The sequence below is a fragment of the Arachis stenosperma genome, chromosome 9, assembly GCF_014773155.1.
Source record: "Arachis stenosperma cultivar V10309 chromosome 9, arast.V10309.gnm1.PFL2, whole genome shotgun sequence".
NCBI lineage: Eukaryota > Viridiplantae > Streptophyta > Magnoliopsida > Fabales > Fabaceae > Arachis > Arachis stenosperma.
This window is the reverse complement of record NC_080385.1, coordinates 129,716,287-129,736,223: the sequence shown is the minus strand read 5'-3', so window position 1 is coordinate 129,736,223 and position 19,937 is coordinate 129,716,287. Positions and strand designations below refer to the sequence as shown.

The window sequence follows — 19,937 nt, the reverse complement described above, 5'->3', positions numbered from 1 at the left end:
CTGCCATTGGAGCAAACAATTTTGAGCTGAAACCTCAATTAATTGCTCTAATGCAACAGAACTGCAAGTTTCATGGACTTCCATCAGAAGATCCCAACCAGTTTTTAACTAAGTTCTTGCAGATCTGTAAGACTGTTAAGACTAATGGAGTAGATCCTGAAGTCTACAGGCTCATGCTTTTCCCTTTTGCTATAAGAGACAGAGCTAGAACATGGTTGGACTCTCAACCTAAAGATAGCCTGGACTCCTGGGATAAGCTGGTCACGACCTTCTTGGCTAAGTTCTTTCCTCCTCAAAAGCTGAGCAAGCTTAGAGTGGATGTTCAGACCTTCAAACAAAAAGATGGTGAATCCCTCTATGAAGCTTGGGAAAGATATAAGCAGATGACCAAAAGATGTCTTTCTAACATGTTTTCAGAATGGACCATGATAGATATATTCTATTATGGTCTATCTGAGTTCTCTAAGATGTCACTGGACCATTCTGCAGGTGAATCCATTCACCTAAAGAAAACGCCAGCAAAAGCTCAAGAACTTATTGACATGGTTGCAAATAACCAGTTCATGTACACTTCTGAGAGGAATTCCATGAATAATAGGACGTCTCAAAGGAAGGGAGTTCTTGAAATTGATGCTCTGAATGCCATATTGGCTCAGAACAAAATGTTGACTCAGCAAGTCAACATGATTTTTCAAAGTCTGAATGGATGGCAAAATGCATCTAACAGTACTAAAGAGGCATCTTCTAAAGTAGAAGCTTATGATCATGAGAACCCTGCAATGGCAGAGGTAAATTACATGGGTGAACTTTATGGAAACACCTATAATTCATCATGGAGAAATCATCCAAATTTCTCATGGAAGGGTCAACAAAAGCCTCAACAAGGCTTTAATAATGGTGGAAGAAATAGGCTCAGTGGTGCATGAAATTGTGATCACTACAACTTCGCACAACTAACCAGCAAGTGCACTGGGTCGTCCAAGTAATACCTTACGCGAGTAAGGGTCGATCCCACGGAGATTGTTGGTATGAAGCAAGCTATGGTCACCTTGTAAATCTCAGTCAGGCAGATTCAATTGGGTATAGTGATAAACGAATAAAGCATAAAGATAAAGATAGAGATACTTATGTATATCATTGGTGAGAGCTTCAGATAAGCGAATGAAGATGCCTTCCCTTCCGTCTCTCTGCTTTCCTACTGTCTTCATCCAATCCTTCTTACTCCTTTCCATGGCAAGCTCATGTAGGGTTTCACCGTTGTCAGTGGCTACCTCCCATCCTCTCAGTGAAAATGTTCCTATGCTCTGTCACAGCATATGGCTAATCAGCTGTCAGTTCTCGGTCAGGCCGGAATAGAATCCATTGATTCTTTTGCGTCTGTCACTAACGCCCCGCCTGCTAGGAGTTTGAAGCACGTCACAGTCATTCAATCATTGAATCCTACTCAGAATACCACAGACAAGGTTAGACCTTCCGGATTCTCTTGAATGCCGCCATCAGTTCTCACCTATACCACGAAGACTCTGATCTCACGGAATGGCTGGCTCGTTTGTCAGGCGAGCACTCGTTGTCAGGCGATCAACCATGCATCGTGTATCAGGAATCCAAGATAAACACTAGAGCCTTATATGCTTGAACAAGAGTGGTTGTCAGTCACTTTGTTCATGAGTGAGAATGATGATGAGTGTCACGGATCATCACATTCATCAAGTTGAAGAACAAGTGATATCTTGGACAAAGAACAAGCGGAATTGAATAGAAGAACAATAGTAATTGCATTAATACTCGAGGTACAGCAGAGCTCCACACCTTAATCTATGGTGTGTAGAAACTCCACCGTTGAAAATACATAAGAACAAGGTCTAGGCATGGCCGAATGGCCAGCCTCCCAAAGTGAGTTCAATCATAAAAACATGATCAAAAGGCTCTTAAATACAATAGTAAAAGGTCCTACTTATAGAAAACTAGTAGCCTAAGGTGTACATAGATGAGTAAATGACATAAAAATCCACTTCCGGGCCCACTTGGTGTGTGCTTGGGCTGAGCAATGAAGCATTTTCGTGTAGAGACTTTTCTTGGAGTTAAACGCCAGCTTTGGTGCCAGTTTGGGCGTTTAACTCCCATTTAGGTGCCAGTTCCGGCGTTTAACGCTGGAATTTCTATAGGTGACTTTGAACGCCGGTTTGAGCCATCAAATCTTGGGCAAAGTATGGACTATCGTATATTGCTGGAAAGCCCAAGATGTCTACTTTCCAACGCCGCTGAGAGCGCGCCAATTGGGATTCTGTAGCTCCAGAAAATCCACTTCGAGTGCAGGGAGGTCAGAATCCAACAACATCTGCAGTCCTTTTCAGTCTCTGGATCAGATTTTTGCTCAGGTCCCTCAATTTCAGCCAGAAAATACCTGAAATCACAGAAAAACACACAAACTCATAGTAAAGTCCAGAAAAGTGAATTTTAGCTAAAAACTAATAAAAATATACTAAAAACTAACTAAAAGATACTAAAAACATACTAAAAACAGTGCCAAAAAGGGTACAAATTATCCGCTCATCACAACACCAAACTTAAATTGTTGCTTGTCCCCAAGCAACTTAAGATCAAATAGGATAAAAAAGAAGAGAATATGCAATGAACTCCAAAAACATCTATGAAGATCAGTATTAATTAGATGAGCGGGACTTCAGCTTTTGCCTCTGAATAGTTTTGGCATCTCACTTTATCCTTTGGAACTCAGAATGATTGGCTTCTTTAGGAACTCAGAATCCAGATAGTGTTATTGATTCTCCTAGTTAAGTATGATGATTCTTGAACACAGCTACTTATTGAGTCTTGGCTGTGGCCCAAAGCACTCTGTCTTCCAGTATTACCACCGGATACATACATGCCACAGACACATAATTGGGTGAACCTTTCAGATTGTGACTCAGCTTTGCTAAGTCCCCAATTAGAGGTGTCCAGGGTTCTTAAGCACACTCTTATTGCCTTGGATCACAACTTTATTTCTTTCTTTTTCTTTCTTTTTCTCTTTCTTTTTCGTTTTTTTTTGCCTCTTCTCTTTTTTTTTTGTATTCACTGCTTTTTCTTGCTTCAAGAATCATTTTTATGATTTTTCAGATCCTCAGTAACATGTCTCCTTTTTCATCATTTTTTCAAGAGCCAACATTCATGAAACACAAATTCAAAAGACATATGCACTGTTCAAGCATACATTCAGAAAACAAAAGTGTTGCCACCACATCAAAATAATTAAACTGTTATAAAATTCAAAATTCATGCAATTCTTTTCTTTTTCAATTAAGAACATTGTTTGTTTAAGAAAGGTGATGGATTCATAGGACATTCATAACTTTAAGGCATAGACACTAAGACACTAATGATCACAAGGACACAAACATGGACAAACATAAAGCAGTAAAATTCGAAAAACAGAAAATTAAAGAACAAGGAGATTTAAAGAACGGGTCCACCTTAGTGATGGCGGCTTGTTCTTCCTCTTGAAGGTCTTATGGAGTGCTTGAGCTCCTCAATGTCTCTTCCTTGTCTTTGTTGCTCCTCTCTCATGATTCTTTGATCTTCTCTAATTTCATGGAGGAGGATGGAATGCTCTTGGTGCTCCACCCTTAGTTGTCCCATGTTGGAACTCAATTCTCCTAGGGAGGTGTTAATTTGCTCCCAATAGTTGTGTGGAGGAAAGTGTATCCCTTGAGGTATCTCAGGGATTTCATGATGAGAGGGGTCTCTTGTTTGCTCCATCCTTTTCTTAGTAATGGGCTTGTCCTCATCAATGGGGATGTCTCCCTCTATGTCAACTCCAACTGAATAACAGAGGTGACAAATGAGATGAGGAAAGGCTAGCCTTGCCAAGGTGGAAGACTTGTCCGCCACTTTATAGAGTTCTTGGGCTATAACCTCATGAACTTCCACTTCTTCTCCAATCATGATGCTATGAATCATGATGGCCCGGTCTAGAGTAACTTCGGACCGGTTGCTAGTGGGAATGATTGAGTGTTGGATAAACTCCAACCATCCTCTAGCCATGGGCTTGAGGTCATGCCTTCTCAATTGAACCGGCTTCCCTCTTGAATCTCTCTTCCATTGTGTGCCCTCTTCACATATGACTGTGAGGACTTGGTCCAACCTTGATTAAAGTTACCCTTCTAGTGTAAGGATGTCATCTCCTTGCATCATAGGCAAGTTGAATGCTAACCTTACATTTTCCGGACTAAAATCCAAGTATTTCCCCGAACCATTGTAAGCCATTCTTTGGATCCGGGTTCACACTTTGATCATGGTTCTTGGTGATCCATGCATTGGCATAGAACTCTTGAACCATCAAGATTCCGACTTGTTGAATGGGGTTGGTAAGCACTTCCCAACCTCTTCTTCGGATCTCATGTCGGATCTCCGGATATTCACCCTTTTTGAGTGAAAAGGGGACCTCGGGGATCACCTTCTTCAAGGCCACAACATCATAGAAGTGGTCTTGATGCACCCTTGAGATGATCTATCCATCTCCCATGACTCGGAGGTGGAAGCTTTTGCTTGCCTTTCCTCTTTCTAGAGGTTTCTCCGGCCTTGGATGCCATAAATGGTTATGGAAAAACAAAAAGCAATGCTTTTACCACACCAAACTTAAAAGGTTTGTCGTCCTCGAGCAAAAAAGAAGAAGAGAGTAGAAGAAGAAGAATGAGGAAGAAGGGAGTGGCTATGTATTCGGCCAAGGAGGGGGAGAAGTAGTGTTTAGGTTGTGTGAAAATGAAGGGTGAAGAAGGGTTTATATAGAGGGGGAGATGGGGTTCGGCCATTATGGTGGGTTTGGGAGGGAAAGTGGTTTGAATTTGAAGGGTGAGGTTGGTGGGGTTTTATGAAGGATGGATGTGAGTGGTGAAGAGAAAGATGGGATTTGATAGGTGAGGGGTTTTTGGGGAAGAGGTATTGAGGTGATTGGTGAATGGGTGAAGAAGAGAGAGGGAGTGGTGGGGTTGGTGGGGATTCTGTGGGGTCCACAGATCCTGTGGTGTCAAGAAAAAGTCATCCCTGCACCAAATGGCACTCAAAATCACGTTTTGAGCCATTTCTGGCGTTAAACGCCGGGCTGGTGCCCATTCCTGGCGTTTAACGCCAGGTTCTTACCCTTTTCTGGCGTTTAACGCCAGTCTGGTGCCCCTTTCTGGCGTTAAACGCCCAGAATGGTGCCAGACTGGGCTTTAAACGCCCAACTGCTAGCCTCACTGGCGTTAAACGCCAGTGGTTCTTCCCCAGGGTGTGCTATTTTTCTTCCTGTTTTTCATTCTGTTTTTGCTTTTTCAATTGATTTTGTGTCTTCTTATGATCATCAACCTATAAAAAAACATAAAATAACAAAAGAAAATAGATAAAATATAACATTGGGTTGCCTCCCAACAAGCGCTTCTTTAATGTCAGTAGCTTGACAGAGGGCTCTCATGGAGCCTCACAGATACTCAGAGCAATGTTGGAACCTCCCAACACCAAACTTAGAGTTGAATGTGGGGGTTCAACACCAAACTTAGAGTTGGTTGTGGCCTCCCAACACCAAACTTAGAGTTTGACTGTGGGGGCTCTGTTTGTCTCTGATTTGAGAGAAGCTCTTCATGCTTCCTCTCCATGATGACAGAGGGATATCCTTGAGCCTTAAACACATAGGATTTTTCATTCACTTGAATGATCAGTTCACCTCCATCAACATCAATCACAGCCTTTGCTGTGGCTAGGAAGGGTCTGCCAAGGATGATGGATTCATCCATGCACTTCCCAGTCTCTAGGACTATGAAATCAGTAGGGATGTAATGGTCTTCAACTTTTACCAAAACATTCTCTACAAGTCCATGAGCTTGTTTTCTTGAGTTGTCTGCCATCTCTAGTGAGATTCTTGCAGCTTGTACCTCAAAGATCCCTAGCTTCTCTATTACAGAGAGAGGCATGAGGTTCACACTTGACCCTAAGTCACACAGAGCCTTCTTGAAGGTCATGGTGCCTATGGTACAAGGTATTGAAAACTTCCCAGGATCTTGTTTCTTTTGAGGTAATTTCTGCCTAGACAAGTCATCCAGTTCTTTGGTGAGCAAAGGAGGTTCACCCTCCCAAGTCTCATTTCCAAACAACTTGTCATTTAGCTTCATGATTGCTCCAAGGTATTTAGCAACTTGCTCTTCAGTGACATACTTATCCTCTTCAGAGGAAGAATACTCATCAGAGCTCATGAAAGGCAGAAGTAAGTCCAATGGAATCTCTATGGTTTCATTTTGAGCCTCAGATTCCCATGGTTCCTCATTGGGGAACTCAGTGGAGGTTAGTGCACGCCTATTGAGGCCTTCCTCAGTGGCGTCCACTTCCTCTCCTTCCTCTCCAAATTCGGCCATGTTGATGGCCTTGCACTCTCCTTTTGGATTTTCTTCTGTATTGCTTGGAAGAGTACTTGGAGGGAGTTCAGTAATTTTCTTGCTCAACTGTCCCACTTGTGCCTCCAAATTCCTAATGGAGGACCTTGTTTCAGTCATGAAACTTTGAGTGGTTTTGATTAGATCAGAGACCATGGTTGCTAAGTCAGAGGGGTTCTGTTTAGAATTCTCTGTTTGTTGCTGAGAAGATGATGGAAAAGGCTTGCCATTGCTAAACCTGTTTCTTCCACCATTATTGTTGTTGAAACCTTGTTGAGGTCTCTCTTGATTCTTCCATGAGAAATTTGGGTGATTTCTCCATGAAGAATTATAGGTGTTTCCATAGGGTTCTCCTAAGTAATTCACCTCTTCCATTGAAGGGTTCTCAGGATCATAAGCTTCTTCTTCAGATGAAGCATCCTTAGTACTGCTTGGTGCATTTTGCGTTCCAGACAGACTTTGAGAAATCAAATTGACTTGTTGAGTCAATACCTTGTTCTGAGCCAGTATGGCATTCAGAGTGTCAATCTCAAGAACTCCTTTCTTCTGACTTGTCCCATTATTCACAGCATTCCTTTCAGAAGTGTACATGAATTGGTTATTTGCAACCATTTCAATGAGCTCTTGAGCTTCTGTAGGCGTCTTCTTCAGATGAAGAGATCCTCCAGCAGAGCTATCCAAAGACATCTTGGATAGTTCAGAGAGACCATCATAGAAAATACCTATGATGCTCCATTCAGAAAGCATGTCAGAAGGACACTTTCTGATTAATTGTTTGTATCTTTCCCAAGCTTCATAGAGGGATTCTCCATCCTTCTGTCTGAAGGTTTGGACTTCCACTCTAAGCTTACTCAATTTTTGAGGTGGAAAGAACTTTGCCAAGAAGGCATTGACTAGCTTTTCCCAAGAGTCTAGACTTTCTTTGGGTTGTGAGTCCAACCATGTCCTAGCTCTATCTCTTATAGCAAAAGGGAATAGCATAAGTCTATAGACCTCAGGGTCTCTACCCCATTAGTCTTGACAGTGTCACAGATTTGCAAGAATTCAGCTAAGAACTGATGAGGATCTTCCAATGGAAGTCCATGGAACTTACAATTCTGTTGCATTAGAGAAACTAATTGAGGCTTAAGCTCAAAGTTGTTTGCTCCAATGGCAGGGATAGAGATGCTTGCTTCTCCCATAGAAATCGGGAGTAGGTGCAGTAAAGTCACCCAGCACCTTCCTTACATTGTTGTTGTTGTTGTTTTCGGCTGCCATATGTTCTTCTTCTTTGAAGAATTCGGTTAGGTCCTCTACAGAGAGTTGTGCCTTAGCTTCTCTTAGTTTTCGCTTCAAGGTCCTTTCAGGTTCAGGGTCAGCTTCAACAAGAATGCCTTTGTCTTTGTTCCTGCTCATATGAAAGAGAAGAAAACAAGAAAATATGGAATCCTCTATGTCACAGTATAGAGATTCCTTGAGGTGTCAGAAGAACAGAAAAATAGAAGAAAGAGGTAGAAAATTCGAACTTATCAAAGAAGATGGAGTTCGAATTTTGCATTAAGGGATAGTGTTAGTCCATAAATAGAAGGATGTAAGAAGAAGGGAAGTAATTTTCGAAAATTAAGTGAAAGATTTTGAAAACATTATGAAAAACACTAATTGATTTTCGAAAATAAAAGTGGGAAAGAAATCAAGTGATTTTTGAAAAAGATTTTGAAATTAGAAATAAAAAAGATATGATTGAAAACTATTTTGAAAAAGATGTGATTAAAAAGATTTGATTGAAAAGTTATGCTTTTAAAAAGATATGATTGAAAAGATATGATTTGAAAAACATTTTAAAGAGATTTGATTTTAAAAATTAATGACTTGCCTAACAGGAAAAGATATGATTCAAACATTAAACCTTTCTCAACAGAAAAGGCAACATACTTGAATTGTTCAATCAAATCATTAATTGTTAGCAAGTATCTTTGAAAAAGGAAAGAAATTGATTTTGAAAACATTTGATTGAAAAGATTTGATTTGAAAAAAGATTTGATTTTGAAAAACTTTGAAAACTTGAAAAAAAATTGATTTGAAAAACAAAATCTTCCCCCTTTGCCATCCTGGCGTTAAACGCCCAGAATGGTGCACATTCTGGCGTTTAACGCCCAAAACTATACCCTTTTGGGTGTTAAACGCCCAACCAGGTACCCTGGCTGGCGTTTAAACGCCAGTCTGTCCTTCTTCACTGGGCATTTTTGAATGCTCAGCTTTTTCTGTGTGATTCCTCTGCAGTATGTTCTGAATCTTCAATTCTCTGTATTATTGACTTGAAAAGACACAAATTAAAAATATTTTTGGATTTTTAATAATGAGGAATAATCAAAATTCAACTAAAATCAAATAACAATGTATGCAAGACACCAAACTTAGCAGTTTGTATACTACTGACACTAACAAGATGAGAATGCAAGAAGAACAAAAACATGCAATATTTTTGGACTTTTATGATTTTGTAAATTTTTTTTTTGTGCTTTTTTCGAAAATTATATGAAAATAGAAAATAAAGGTTTTCGAATTCTCAATTTGAATTTCCAGGAATCATTGCAATGCTAGTCTAAGACTCCGATCCAGGAATTAGACATGGCTTCACAGCCAGCCAAGCTTTCAAAGAAAGCTTCGGTCCAAAACACTAGACATGGCCAATGGCCAGCCAAGCCTTAGCAGATCATTGCTACAATATCAAGATTGATAGAAATCAACAAGCTATTGTGATGATCAGTTGAAACCTCGGTCCAATAAGATTAGACATGGCTTCTCAGCCAGCCAGACTTCAACAGATCACCATGAAACACTAGAATTTATTCTTAAGAACTCTGAAGAAAAATACCTAATCTAAGCAACAAGATGAACCTTCAGTTGTCCATACTCAAAACAATCCCCGGCAACGGCGCCAAAAACTTGGTGCACGAAATTGTGATCACTACAACTTCGCACAACTAACCAGCAAGTGCACTGGGTCGTCCAAGTAATACCTTACGCGAGTAAGGGTCGATCCCACGGAGATTGTTGGTATGAAGCAAGCTATGGTCACCTTGTAAATCTCAGTCAGGCAGACTCAATTGGGTATAGTGATAAACGAATAAAGCATAAAGATAAAGATAGAGATACTTATGTATATCATTGGTGAGAGCTTCAGATAAGCGAATGAAGATGCCTTCCCTTCCATCTCTCTGCTTTCCTACTGTCTTCATCCAATCCTTCTTACTCCTTTCCATGGCAAGCTCATGTAGGGTTTCACCGTTGTCAGTGGCTACCTCCCATCCTCTCAGTGAAAATGTTCCTATGCTCTGTCACAGCATATGGCTAATCAGCTGTCGGTTCTCGGTCAGGGCGGAATAGAATCCATTGATTCTTTTGCGTCTGTCACTAACGCCCAGCCTGCTAGGAGTTTGAAGCACGTCACAGTCATTCAATCATTGAATCCTACTCAGAATACCACAGACAAGGTTAGACCTTCCGGATTCTCTTGAATGCCGCCATCAGTTGTCGCCTATACCACGAAGACTCTGATCTCACGGAATGGCTGGCTCGTTTGTCAGGCGAGCACTCGGTTGTCAGGCGATCAACCATGCATCGTGTATCAGGAATCCAAGAGATAAACACTAGAGCCTTATATGCTTGTAGAACAAGAGTGGTTGTCAGTCACTTTGTTCATGAGTGAGAATGATGATGAGTGTCATGGATCATCACATTCATCAAGTTGAAGAACAAGTGATATCTTGGACAAAGAACAAGCGGAATTGAATAGAAGAACAATAGTAATTGCATTAATACTCGAGGTACAGCAGAGCTCCACACCTTAATCTATGGTGTGTAGAAACTCCACCGTTGAAAATACATAAGAACAAGGTCTAGGCATGGCCGAATGGCCAGCCTCCCAAAGTGAGTTCAATCATAAAAACATGATCAAAAGGCTCTTAAATACAATAGTAAAAGGTCCTACTTATAGAAAACTAGCAGCCTAAGGTGTACATAGATGAGTAAATGACATAAAAATCCACTTCCGGGCCCACTTGGTGTGTGCTTGGGCTGAGCAATGAAGCATTTTCGTGTAGAGACTCTTCTTGGAGTTAAACGCCAGCTTTGGTGCCAGTTTGGGCGTTTAACTCCCATTTAGGTGCCAGTTCCGGCGTTTAACGCTGGAATTTCTGTAGGTGACTTTGAACGCCAGTTTGGGCCATCAAATCTTGGGCAAAGTATGGACTATCATATATTGCTGGAAAGCCTAGGATGTCTACTTTCCAACGCCGTTGAGAGCGCGCCAATTGGGCTTCTGTAGCTCCAGAAAATCCACTTCGAGTGCAGGGAGGTCAGAATCCAACAGCATCTGCAGTCATTTTCAGTCTCTGGATCAGATTTTTGCTCAGGTCCCTCAATTTCAGCCAGAAAATACCTGAAATCACAGAAAAACACACAAACTCATAGTAAAGTCCAGAAAAGTGAATTTTAGCTAAAAACTAATAAAAATATACTAAAAACTAACTAAAAGATACTAAAAATATACTAAAAACAGTGCCAAAAAGGGTACAAATTATCCGCTCATCACTCAGCAATATCAAGCCTTATCCATCATCTTCTCAGCAACAGACAGAGAATTCTGAGCAGAGTACCTCTAACTTAGCAAATTTAGTCTCAGATCTGGCTAAGGCCACTTTAAGTTTCATGAGTGAGACAAGGACCTCCATCAGAAATTTAGAGGCACAAGTGGGCCAGCTGAGTAAGAAAGTAACTGAAACTCCTCCTAGTACTCTCTCAAGCAATACTGAAGAAAATCCAAAAAGAGAGTGCAAGGCCGTTGATATAATCAATATGGCTGAACCTAGGGAGGAAGGAGAGGACGTGAATCCCAATGAGGAATACCTCATGGGACATCTCTCAAGCAAGAAGGAGTTTCCTATTGAGGACCCAAAGGAATTTGAGGCTCATATAGAGACCATAGAGATTCTATTAAACCTCCTTCTACCATTCATGAGCTCTGAAGACTATTCTTCCTCTGAAGAGGATGAAGATGTAACTGGAGAGCAAGTTGCTCAATATTTAGGAGCTATCATGAAGCTGAATGCCAAGTTATTTGGTAATGATACTTGGGAAAGTGAACCTCCCTTGCTCATTAATGAACTAGATACATGGGTTCAGCAAACTCTACCTCAAAAGAGACAAGTTCCTGGTAAATTCGTAATATCCTGCACCATAGGCACCATGATCTTTGAAAAAGCTCTGTGTGACCTGGGGTCAGGTATAAATCTTATGCCACTCTCTGTAATGGAGAAGCTGGGGATCATTGAGGTACAACCTGCCATATTCTCATTACAAATGGCAGACAAGTCAGTAAGACAAGCTTATGAATTAGTAGAGGACGTGTTAGTGAAGGTTAAAGGCCTTTACATCCCTGCTGATTTCATAATCTTAGACACTAGGAAGGAGGAGGATGAATGCATCATCCTTGGAAGACCCTTCCTAGCCACAGCAGGAGCTGTGATTGATGTTGAAAGAGGAGAACTAGTCCTTCAATTAAATGGGGATTACCTTGTGTTTAAAGCTCAAGGATCTTCTTCTGCAACCATGGAGAGGAAGCATGAAAAGCTTCTCTCAATACAGAGTCAAACAAAGCCCCCACAATCAAGCTCTAAGTTTGGTGTTGGGAGGCCACAGCCAAACTCTAAGTTTGGTGTTGGAAGTCTACAAACATTGACCTGATCACCTGTGTGGCTCCATGAAAGCCCACTGTCAAGCTATTGACATTAAAGAAGCGCTTATTGGGAGGCAACCCAATTTTTATTTATCTAATTTTATTTTTCTTTTATTGTTCTTTACTGTTTTATTAGGTTCATGATCATGTGGAGTCACAAAAAAAATACTAAAATTTAAAACAGAATCAAAAATAGCAGATGAAAAATCACACCCTGGAGGAAGGACTTACTGGCGTTCAAACGCCAGTAAGGAGTATCTGGCTGGCGTTCAACGCCAGAACAGAGCATGGATCTGGCGTTGAACGCCAGAAACAAGCAGCATCCTGGCGTTTGAACACCAGGAATATACCCTGAGGAGAGCTGGCGCTGAACGCCAGAAACAAGCATGGAACTGGCATTCAACGCCAGAAACATGCTGCAATTGGGCGTTGAATGCCCAACATAAGCATCACTTCGGTGTTTAAACGCCAGAATTGTATGCAAAGGCATTTTACATGCCTAATTGGTGCAGGGATGTAAATCCTTGACACCTCAGGATCTGTGGACACCACAGGATCATTCCAGGATCTGTGGACCCCACAGGATCCCCACCTACCTCAACTCACCTTCTCTCCTCTTCTTCACATTCATCCTCTCTTCCCCGTAAACTCTCTTCCCTATAAACACTCTTCCCCAAAAAACCCTTCACCAATCACCTCAATTTCTTTTCCTAATTACCCATCTTCACCACTCACATCCATCCACTCTTTCCCATAAACCCCAGTGCACTTGCTGGTTAGTTGAGCGAAGTTGTGAAATTTTGTTTAGACCATGGTATTAAGCACCAAGTTTTTGGGGCCATTACCGGGGAATCAATTTTGAACAACAATTTAAGTATGAATCACAATTTCGTCCACCAAGGGCCCAAGGAGATAAATCCAGGCCTAAGCGGCTAAATCAAGCTGTCCCTAACCATGTGCTTGTGGCATGCAGGTCCAAGTGAGAAGCTTGAGAATGAGTGGTTAAAGTCGTGATCCAAAGCAAAAGAGTGTGCTTAAGAACTCTGGACATCTCTAATTGGAGACTTTAACAAAGCTAAGTCACAATCTGAAAAGGTTCACCCAGTTATGTGTTTGTGGTATTTATGTATCCGGTGGTAATACTGGAAAACAAAGTGCTTAGGGCCACGGCCAAGACTTATAAAATAGCTGTGTTCAAGAATCAACATACTAAACTAGGAGAATCAATAATACTATCTGAATTCTGAGTTCCTATGGATGCCAATCATTCTGAATTTCAAAGGATAAAGTGAGATGCCAAAACTGTTCGGAAGCAAAAAGCTACTAGCCCCGCTCATCTAATTAGAATTTGAGCTTCACTTGAAACTCTGAGATATTATTGCTTCTTAATTTCTTTTTATCCAATTTTATTTATCTAGTTTCTTGGGAACAAGCAACAGTTTAAGTTAGGTGTTGTGATGAGCGGATATTTTATACGCTTTTTGGGGATAATTTTATGTAGATTTTAGTATGTTTTAGTTAGTTTTAGTATATTTTTATTAGTTTTTAGGCAAAATTTATATTTCTGGACTTTACTATGAGTTTGTGTATTTTTCTGTGATTTCAGGTATTTTCTGGCTGAAATTGAGGGAGCTGAGCAAAAATCTGATTCAGGCTGAAAAAGGACTGCTGATGTTGTTGGATTCTGACCTCCCTACACTCGGAATGGATTTTTTGGAGCTACAGAAGTCCAATTGGCACGGTCTCAATTGGGTTGGAAAGTAGACATCCATGGCTTTCCATCAATATATAATAGTCTATACTTTGCTCGAAGATAAATGATGTAAACTGGCGTTTAATGCCAGTTTCATGTTGCATTCTGGTGTTGAACGCCAGAAATAGGTTGCAAGTTGGAGTTAAACGCCAGAAATAGGTTACAACCTGACGTTTAACTCCAGAAACAGCCCAGGCATGTGAGAAGCTCAAGTCTCAGCCCCGCACACACCAAGTGGGCCCCAGAAGTGGATTTATGCACTATCTATCTTAGTTTACTCATTTTCTGTAAACCTAGGTTACTAGTTTAGTATTTAAACAACTTTTAGAGACTTATTATGGATCTCATGAAATTTTAGATCTAAACTTTGTACTCTTTGACGGCATGAGTCTCTAAACTCCATCGTTGGGGGTGAGGAGCTCTGCAGCGTCTCGATGAATTAATGAAATTATTTCTGTTTTCTATTCAATCACACTTGTTTCTATCTAAGATGTTCATTCGCACTTCAATATGATGAATGTGATGATCCGTGACACTCACCACTATTCTCAATCTATGAATGTGTGTCTGACAACCACCTCCGTTCTACCTTCGATTGAATGAGTATCTCTTGGATTCCTTAATCAGAATCTTCGTGGTATAAGCTAGAATCTATTGGCAGCATTATTGAGAATTCGGAAAGTCTAAACCTTGTCTGTGGTATTCCGAGCAGGATTTAGGGATTGAATGACCGTGACGAGCTTCAAACTCACAAGGGTTGGGCATAGTGACAGATGCAAAAGGATCAATGGATCCTATTCCAGCATGAGTGAGAACCGACAGATGATTAGCCGTGCGATGACAGCGCACTTGGACCATTTTCACTGAGAGGACGGATGGTAGCCATTGACAACGGTGATCCACCAACACACAGCTTGCCAAAGAAGGAATCTTGCGTGCGTGAAGAAGAAGACAAGGGGAAGCAGAAATTCAGAAGACAAAGCATCTCCAAAACCCCAACATATTCTCCATTACTGCGTAACAATTACTAATTTCATGCTCTTTTACTTTTTACAATTGAAACTAAAGAACCCTATTGGTATCCTGACTAAGAATAATAAGATAACCATAGCTTGCTTCAAGCCAATAATCTCCATGGGATCGACCCTTACTCACGTAAGGTATTACTTGGACGACCCAGTGCACTTGCTGGTTAGTTGTGCGGAATTACATTTAAGAAAGAGAAAAAATTCTAAATAGTCCCTGATAATTACTCCAAAAAATAACAAGGCCTTCAACAAAAAGAAAATACCTTTTTTGATCCTTGATATTTACTTTTATGAGACTGATTAGTCTCTCTGTCAATATTTTCTTTTTTGTATTGATGGAATAAACTTACGTAGCATGTTAAACTGTTGATTTATCCGTTAAGAGTCAACTAAGAATAATAAATTTTTATTTGTTGGGAGTGTTGTTGTGTTTTGGGTAATTGTTAGAGTCATTAGTTTTTTTTATATTTTTGTTATCTTTTTAAATATTTTGACTAAATTTATTGTATAAAATTAAAAAATATTAGTATTTTTTAAATTATTTTTTTTATAAAATTTAACAAAAATTATATTAATAATTAATATGTCACATAAATATAGTATAAAAAGATTATTAACATAAGAAATAGAGACTAATTAGCCTTACAATATTAAAGAGCAAAAAATCGAAATAAATATTTTTTGTTAAAAATTTTGTGGTCTTTTAAAAAAATTATGAAAGAAAAGGCCGGGATCACCCTTTAAGAAATGAACAATGTGTTAGGGCGGGGATATATACGTGGGTGAACTAGCATTAGCAATAATCAGCAATGTTCTGAAAATTGGACCGGACTGATCGGTTCAATCGGGTTAACCAAAAATTGGTCACCTAGCCGGTCCGATCCACCTACAAAACCGCGCTGCAAAAAATCGGTGAAATAACCGGCCGAATCGGTGGTTAACCGGCAAATCGGGCAAACCGGTCCGGTTTTTACAAGTGCTGTTTTTTTTCCCTGCTAATAAAACGACGTCGTTTGTTTAAAAAAAAAAACAGGCTGAAGAACGCGTGACTTGCAGCTAGCCACAGATAAAGTTTACCATAAATCGGAAATCCCTAATCTCCCTAATCTCCCAAAATCTTCGAAGAACACTTTACTGCCACTCCCAACCATAAGCTCGAGGCTAGAGCTTCTACATACGACGGACAACCGACGCCGTGAAGAACACTCCCACTTTCACCGTCGTGGGTCGTCGTTCACCGTCGCGGGTCGTCGCGCACCGTCGCGGGTTCTGGGTTTCTGGCTTCTGGGTTTCTGGGTTTAGGGCTTCTAGGTTTCTGGCTTCTGTTCGTGCTGTTTTCTGGCTTCTGTTCATTCTTCTCTCGAGGTAAGTTCTGGATTTCTGGATTCTGTTCGCTATTTTCATCGTCAAACTCGCCTTCACTGTGTTTGTCGGTGTCGGTCGTTGCTTGCCTTCCTCCTCGCCGCCGGTAAGCCTCGTCTCCTCTGTTCGCAATTTCACCTTCCTCCTCTGCTTGTTGGTTTATTATTTGCTGGAATGGATTTATTTGTTATTTTTTATTTTCTGTTCATGATTTTCTAATTTATTTGTTTGCTGGATTCATGATTTTCGTTTATTTTGATTTTCTGAGGTTATTTTGATTTAGTTGTTATTTGTTGTTTCTGATTTATTTGTTATTTATTCATGATTTTGTTGCTGATGCTATTGTTTGCTGAGGACTTGAGGTTATTGTTTGCTTGTTGAAGTTGACAAAGAGAAGGGATCAGTGTTTGAGATGTCTTTATATTGAAATATAGCTGTGGTGGTTTTGTTGTCAATTGAGATTGGAAAATCCATAAAGACCCTTTGCAGCCATGAAGTACCTGCTTGGAACAATGTTGGCATAGACTAAAACATTTGTGGTTATGGAACTTGTGGTAAATGATTTTGTTAAATTTTGATGGATGATAATTGATGGTGTTTTGTTGAATTTTCTAAAATAATTTTATTGATAATTGATTATGTTTTCTTTTTAAATATTTAAAATTATGTATTTAATTTTTAATAAATTTATTTTATATTTATTGAAATCGGTTAAATTCCGGTTAAATTCTGATCAAACCATTAAACTAATGAATCAGTTACTCTACTGATTCATTGATCGATTCGATTCTCACAACCTTAGAGCTTCAATTTAATCATCAACTGTGCTGGAAACTACTAACTTGCCAGTTTTGTTCGAAAGGCAAATGGCTATTTGGTCCAACGATTTTTTTTTTTTAAATCAGAAATTCTATTAATTTAGCAAAGAGCCCAATAATATATTCAAGTGGGTTAAAGTATAAATTTCTGCCGGTGCCTCTTTCATACACACAGTATTTAGTATGGTAAGAACAAGTTTAGTTAATGAATCAGCTACAAAACTATAAAAAAAAATCTAATGAATTTTAAATAAAATAGTTTGGTTTTTATTCTGTATTTTTTTAAATTTTTTAATATTTTAGACAATTTTAAAAATAATTTTTACTTTTTTCATTCGATTAAATATTTTATAATAAACTGTTAGTTAAACTATTATTTTCAAATATTATTTATCTCACATTGTATCATTATTTTCGTCATATTACCATGTCATTTTTATCATTTATTATGGTGACTTCGATCATTAACTTTATTCTATTAATTTAAACTGTTTAAAAAAAGTAATTTTATGACACATTAATTCTACTTTTATCCCACTTTCACTTTCATTCCACTTTTTGGTTTACGTTGATAGAGAGAGTAAATACTAAAAAAATATTGCATAGCCTGAATATTGTTCAATATGGTGATAACATATGCATCTTGTGTAAATCAGACGTTGAATATATACATTACTTGTTTATGTGCTGTGAGTTTACTTGGCAGGTGTGGTATCGATGGCTATCTGACTTTGGAAATTTGTGATCTATTCCGAATTCACTAAAAAAACACTTTGAGAGTTGGACAGGTGTTGCTCACAAGAAAAGAGACCACAACAAGTGATTTATATGTTTTTTTTTCGATTATTTGGAATATTTGACTAGAAAAAAACAAGCGGATCTTCAACAACATAGAAGGAGGTGCTGAGGAGGTGTTTCATAAATTTGTAACCTGTTATAGAGAATGGTATAATTTAGATTCCTTTTGTTGTTGATGGCAATACTAGAAATAATATTAGGGACAATTTTCTGATCTTATTTTTATAGGTTCTTTGTTTGTTAGTTTTTTTTTTCGTTTTATTGTTTGTGTTGAGTTCTGTTGTTCAAAAAAAATAAAAAAAATATATTTTATTATATATATAAACAAAGGAGTTTATATATATTTATAGTGCATGCTTTATATCCTCAACTTGCCATTGCGGTCGGTCTTTCATGCACATCGTACCTGTATCCAACTGGACTTTAGAAACCACTAGATTGTCGTTTCCTATATATTGTTCGCTTGTTTTTTCCTCTTTACTCTTCTCATGGTACAATAATTAAATATCCAAATTAAATTCTAGCTGTTGAGTGTTGACAAATCATGTATGTACGCATGCATGTATGTATGTTACGGTCAAAAGGCGAAGTATAGTTGAGAACTTGAGACGTAGATTTTGACCCAAAATAAAAATTGAAAGAAGCTATTGTACTGATAGCTAGATGACAAACTTTGTATTATAATCTTTCATGAATTCTATTAAAGAGACTATTAGAAATCTTGACAATATATATAATGGATTAGTTATTTATTCTAATAAAAATAAAAAGTGATATCACTCCACAAAGTATTTTAAATTTAAAAATTTTTATTCAGTTATTTTACAAAAACAATTATCTAAATCTTAGTTATAAACAGTTTTCACTTATAAATTTTTCTTCTTCTCAAGACAACAGCCATCCCCAACGTTCTTCACTGGCCATCAAACCCTCAACGATGTTTAGCTTCAGCCCCAATCCACCCGCCTCTCTCGCGCGCGTCTGTCTCCATCGTTGGCAGCCAACAGGTCAGAAAGACGTCTCCTTCTCATCGCAGGTCTCTGTGTCATCCGCCGGGAACCCGGTCGAGGTAGGGCTTCCTTGTTCCAGTCATGCGTCCCTGGTGCTTGACTCGCCATTCTATCCCGCGTCGGTACGCAGTCTGTGGGTCACGTCTTGCCACCACCGCCCTAGCTTCCCAGTCCGTTGCACTCGTGACAAAAAACAACAAGCTACATGATGAGCGGATATTTTATACGCTTTTTGGCATTTTTTATATAATTTTTGTTATGTTTTGTTTAAGTTTTATTTTATTTTCATAGGTTTTAGTGCAAAATTCACATTTTTGGATTCTACTTTGAGTTTGTGTGTTTTATGATGATTTCAGGTATTTTCTTGCTGAAATTGAAGAGTTTTGACAAAGTCCGATTCAGAGACAAGGAAAGCATAGCAGATGCTGTCAGGATTTGACCTCTGTGCATTCAAACGAGCATTTCTGGAGCTACAGAGGTCCAAATGATGCATTCTCAACGGCGTTGGAAATATAACTTTTAGAGCTTTCCAGAAAATATATAATAATCTATACTTTTCTTCGGGGGAGCCTGCCCATTCTAGGCGTTGAACGCCAAGAAGCTACCCCCTAGCTGGCGTTCAACGCCCCAAAGGAGATCCAAAGCTGGCGTTGAACACCAACCACCCCCTAGTGGGCGTTCAATGCCCAACACAAGCATAAGGCAGCGTGGTTCACTCCCCATTCCTCAAAGTGGACGCCAAGCTCAACCCAAGTACTCAACCAAAGTGGGCACAATGATGGATTTCGTACCTCTAGTCTATTCTATCATATTTTTGTACTTCTTAGTTATTAGATTAGTATATATAGAACAAGGATCACCCTTGTTCAGGACTTTTATGCCATATTTTTTAATACTTTACTATTTTCTGTAAGCTATGAGTCACTTACCTCCTAGGTTAAGGTTATGAGCTCTACTGATTCTTATGGATTAATAATATCACTATTCTATTTCAATCTATGCTTGATTCCATTCTAAGATGTATCTTCATTCTTCATCCTAATGAATTGGG

The 19,937-nt window shown here is 39.2% G+C and overlaps 2 non-coding genes across 2 annotated transcripts; one reads left to right on the top strand and one right to left on the bottom strand.

The window, feature by feature from the left end:
• Positions 1 to 305: 305 nt before the first annotated feature.
• On the bottom strand, positions 306 to 409 carry LOC130953510 (small nucleolar RNA R71). The gene has a single exon (XR_009075679.1). It is a non-coding gene; the product is annotated as a small nucleolar RNA R71 (small nucleolar RNA).
• A 6,733-nt stretch (positions 410 to 7,142) lies between these two features.
• On the top strand, positions 7,143 to 7,250 carry LOC130952318 (small nucleolar RNA R71). Its single transcript, XR_009074499.1, has one exon. It is a non-coding gene; the product is annotated as a small nucleolar RNA R71 (small nucleolar RNA).
• Positions 7,251 to 19,937: the final 12,687 nt, after the last annotated feature.